Genomic DNA, 5,342 nt, shown 5'->3' on the forward strand with positions numbered 1-5,342 from the left:
TGAGGACCACACGTTGTTCTAACCAGGCCATAGGCCGAGCAATGGGTCTGACGGTGGTAGCCCAGAGACATCTTTGGCTCAACCTGACGAACATTCAAGACAAGGACCGTCCCGCGTTCCTGGACGCACCAGTGGACCCGACCGGGTTATTCGGCTCCGCTGTGCAGGCAATGCAGTCGCGGTGCGAGTCAAAGAAAAAGGAGAACGAAGCTTTTGGCTACTGTCTTCCCCGCAAACTGGCCCACCCAGTACCCCCCCGAAACCCGGGCGTACAAAACCCACCTCCTACCCAGCCTACTACTACTGCCGGACCCTCCCGCCAGTGGCACACGGCTAGACGGACCATACCGGTCACCCGCCCTGCTCAGCCATCTCCACAGCCGACCGTGGTTCACAGTGCATGGGCACGCCGCCCTACCATCCAACTGGACGCGGGCGCCGGACGAGGACGTGGCCGCCCGATGCCCAAGAAAAAGAAGTCAGCCTAGCTACTAGGCTACCCTACCAGCCTTCACGGTGTCGGGCCGGCCATTACGCGCCCTGCCCGTCACAAAACCAAGATACCCCCACGTTCAACTCTGGGGTGGTCCGTAAACACACAATGTCGCACAAGCATGTTCCCCTTGTTGACACAAATAAAGCTGTTAAGCCCCAGTGCCCTCACTCACACTCCCATACCCACGGTTCTACCTCTGGGTCTGATAAAAGTCTCTCACACACACCCACGCTCTGCTTTGGGGTCGTTCACGAACAAACACGGCTTCATAAGCCCTCAGCCCCGAGAAAAAATACTATTAAAAGCAAACGCGTGCGCCGAGCATCCCCCTCGCACACGCTCATACCCACTATGCCCCCCGACTCAGTGGCTAAACTCCCCACTACAGACCGCGGGCGCACGACCAAACACAGTCATACCCCTGTACAGTCCAGAGCCGCTCACACACACACCGTATAGCGACTTGGCACATACACGTAACGTGTCCTTGGGTTCTGTCTACGATCGAGCATGGGTACAAAATACAATTTGCGCGAAAGCCCCCGAGCTTTCAGGGGCTAACTCCATCTGTGGTGAATACAAATTCGGTTCGAATACTAAGAGAGGAGATAGAAGCTCTACTCCAGCAGAACGCTGTAAAGATAATTCCCCCACACGTAGCACGGTCGGGGTTCTACAGCAGGTATTTCGTTGTACCGAAAAAGGACGGGGTTCTCGCCCCATCTTAGATCTGAGAGCGCTGAACCGTCACATACGAACATATTCCTTCAAAATGTTGACGCACAAGCAACTCATTACGTCCATAAAACCCGGGGACTGGTTCACAAATTTGGACCTGAAACAGGCGTATTTTCACGTCAGCATACACAAACACCACAGACAGTTCCTGAGATTTTATTTCGAGGGCAGGGCACTAGAAGTTGCCATTCGGGCTGGCTACTGCACCCCGTCTTTTTACAAAAATTATGGATGCTGCCATATCCCCACTGAGAGAAAGAGGAATGCGTATTTTCGGGTACATAGACGATTATCTTCTATGCGCCCCGTCAGCGCAGATAGCCACGGAACACACACATCTGTTCCGCAGCCATCTGGAATCCCTAGGTTTCCGAATAAACTATCAGAAAAGTGTGCTAACCCCAGCCCAAACTGTGCACTTCCTGGGCCTCACACTGGACTCCACCACGTTCCGTGCCAAACTCACGCCACAACGAGTGGAATCATTTCACAAGTGTCTCTCCAATTTCCAACTGGGAAAGAAAGTCAAATTTCGTATTTGCCTTCGCCTTCTGGGTCTAATGGCATCTATGATAGCAGTAGTACCGCTGGGGCAACTGTATATGAGGGACATGCAGAGATGGGTGTTCGCGCTCCGTTTGCACCCCGAGCGCAGAGCACACCTCAACCGGCAGGTGACGGTCTCCCTCCCATGCATCCGCGCGCTACTGGCGTGGCGAGACCCCGCACTACTGTCACAGGGAGCCCCACTGGGACTCATCGTGACACGACGTGTGGTGACAACGGATGCGTCGCTGAGTGGCTGGGGCGCCACTCTGGGGGATCTGGCTGTGGGTGGTGTTTGGACAGAAAACCAATGTCAGCTTCACATCAACGTCCTGGAGCTGACAACAGTGTTCCTAGCGCTAAAGCATTTCCTGCCTTTGCTGCGCCATCACCACGTTTTAGTCCGTACGGACAACACAGCAGTAGTGGCATACATAAATCACCAAGGGGGCCTGCGGTCGCTTCGGCTTCACCGCATAGCTCGCGATATTATACTTTGGGCACACGCTCACTTACAGTCGCTCAGAGCCACTCATGTTCCGGGCGTGCTGAATGTGCGTGCAGACAGACTATCGAGGGCATGTCTCTCCAATCAGGAATGGAGATTACACCCGCGCGTAATCGAGCTCGTGTGGAAACGCTTCGGGCGCGCGGAGGTGGATTTATTTGCATCACGAGAGAACACACATTGCAGACTGTTCTTCTCCATTCGAGACAGGGATGCCCCACTGGGAACGGATGCGCTATCACACCCGTGGCCGAACACTCTCTTGTATGCGTTCCCCCCAGTCCATCTAATCCCACATGTACTAGCGAGGGTGAGAGAGGAGAGCCTCTCGCTGGTGCTGATTGCTCCCTGGTGGACAAACAAGCCCTGGCTAGCGGAGATATTTCTCTTACTGGCCGGGCAGCCTTGGCGACTCCCCAACAGCAAAGACCTTCTGTCACAGATGGGGGGGGAGTTAGTTCACCCGAACCCGTCAGCGTGGAACCTACACGCCTTCCACGTGAAAGGGACACATTAAGATCAATAGGTCTGCCACCGAATGTTATTGCAACTATTCAGAGTGCCAGAGCTCCATCTACGAGATCTGTGTACGATATGAAGTGAAGGGCGTTTGAGAGATGGTGTGTTCAGAAGGGCGTTATCCCCTTTCAGTGTTCTATCACCCATGTACTTACGTTCCTTCAGGAATTATTCGAGAAGGGACTGGCCTATTCTACACTTAAGGTCTACCTGTCAGCGATTTCAGCATGCCATGTAGGCTACGATGGTGTATCTCCGGGAGCGCACCCCCTGGCTAACAGATTTCTGAAGGGCGCTCGACGCCTTCGACCTGCTGTGCGCTCGACCGTTCCCTCTTGGGACCTCTCCTTGGTGCTGAACGCGCTCTCCCAAGCCCCGTTCGAGCCCCTACAGACTGCAAGCATTAAGGTCCTCTCGTACAAAACTGCCCTCTTGCTGGCCCTTGTCTCAGCTAAAAGGGTGAGCGAGATCACTGCTCTCTCTATACACCCCTCCTGTATGGAATTCAGTGCGGATAATAATAATGTCACGCTTCGGCCCAATGTAGCGTTTATTCCTAAAGTGTCTATGTTGTACGGCAGCTGCGATCTACAACTGACGTCTTTCAACCCCCCTCCTTTCTCCTCGCAGGAACAGGAGAGGTTACATTACCTCTGCCCGGTCCGGGCATTACGCTTGTACATGGACAAAACTTCTTCATTCAGGCGTACCGACCAACTATTTGTTTGCTTTGCAACTAATTCTAAGGGACAGGCGCTCTCGACACAGAGGCTGTCCCATTGGATTGTTGATGTGATTGCAATGGCCTATCGGGCCTCGGGGAAAGACCCCCCTGCTCTCAGAGCTCACTCTACTAGAGGTGTCGCCGCGTCTTGGGCCGCATTTAGAGGAGTGCCTGTCCAGACTGTTTGCGCTGCTGCGGGTTGGGTTTCACCGCACACCTTCGTAAAACACTATCGCCTTGATGTTACAGCGTCCACGGTGGCTCACGCTGTCCTTGAGGCGGGGGGATCAAGACCTGTGTGAACTGCTTTGCACTTTCAGCGTGGTTTTTCACTCCCGTTATTTTTTACTGGTTGGGAATGAGCATTCAGGGGCGTATTTAAAACTCCCATAGAGTCACAGTCTGTGTCGAACGATTCGACCGAAAGAGAACGTATGGGTATATTCTATACCCTCGGTTCTCTGAGGGAGATAAGTGAGACACAGACTTGTGCTGCCCCTTCCTGCTCGCTCGTCTTGCAGAGCTGGGTAATGTGAAGATGAGCGAGCTGTCACAGTTTATATAGGAGGCGGGCGCCTATGAGTGACAGCTCAACTCAGCCAATAGGCGTGTTTAAAAAGGCTTCAAGAGCGGTCGCGCGAGGGCGCTAAACCCCATAGAGTCACAGTCTGTGTCTCACTTATCTCCCTCAGAGAACCGAGGGTATAGAATATACCCATACGATTTCGGGGGGAAAACACTGCTTATCAATTAATCGCAAGTCGATCAATAAGGCTATCAACTAATGAATGAATCGATAATTTGCATCACTCATATGTGTGTATGTCTATGCATACATGTATATTTGTTTGTTGGGATGTCTGTGCATGTGTGTGCGGGCAAGTGGGCGTACATGTGTTGCGTTCATTTACGCGTGCGTGCGTGCGTGCGTGCGTGCGTCCGTGCAGTTACTTCACAAGTCTACTGATGTGACATTGCATCGTCCTCCATTTTTTAATACGTCCGTAGATCTGGCCAGGGTGGACAGAGGAGGACAAATCCATATGGACGTAGTGTTAAGGGGTTTGCTGTCAGACCTCTTGAGACACACACACACACACACACACACACACACACACACACACACACACACACACACACACACACACACACACACACACACACACACACACACACACACACACACACACACACACACACGCACACACACACACACACACACACACACACACACACACACACACACACCTCCGAGATGTGTGGCCCTGGCTCCCATCCAGGCCTGGCATAGACAAAAAAAAACTCAAGGTGACTCATGTCATTGTTCATGACCAAGTAGAGTTACTATGGCCCATCTTACTGTGTGCCTGTGTGCCTGGCTGGCTAGAGTTAAGTCTGAATAGGGATACAGAAGAACACGCGTGCGTGCGTGCGTGCGTGCGTGCGTGCGTGCGTGCGTGCGTGTGTGCTACGCGTTTGTGTGTGCGTGTGTGTGGAGTAGGGAGGGTTTGTGAAAGGGCACAGGACTTAACTTGCCCACCTCTGGAGCTGACAACAGTCCATAGCAGGAGCCCATGACGACTGAACATGACCAGAGAGAGAGAACATGACTCCTTAGGCAGAGAGATAATGCGATAGAGAGAGAGAGAGAGAGAGAGAGAGAGAGAGAGAGAGGAGAGAGAGAGAGAGAGAGAGAGAGAGAGAGAGAGAGAGAGAGAGAGAGAGAGAGAGAGAGGAGAGAGAGAGAGAGAGAGAGAGAGAGAGAGAGAGAGAGAGAGAGAGAGAGAGCGAGCGAATGCGATAGAGAGAGA

The 5,342-nt window shown here is 52.9% G+C and overlaps 1 pseudogene; it reads left to right on the plus strand.

Annotated features, from left to right (window-relative positions):
• LOC134436042 (uncharacterized) overlaps window positions 1-2,805 on the plus strand; it is a 5,802-nt pseudogene extending 2,997 nt beyond the window's left edge.
• Window positions 2,806-5,342: the final 2,537 nt, after the last annotated feature.

The sequence above is a fragment of the Engraulis encrasicolus genome, chromosome 20 (genome assembly GCF_034702125.1).
Source record: "Engraulis encrasicolus isolate BLACKSEA-1 chromosome 20, IST_EnEncr_1.0, whole genome shotgun sequence".
NCBI classification, from domain to species: Eukaryota; Metazoa; Chordata; class Actinopteri; order Clupeiformes; family Engraulidae; genus Engraulis; species Engraulis encrasicolus.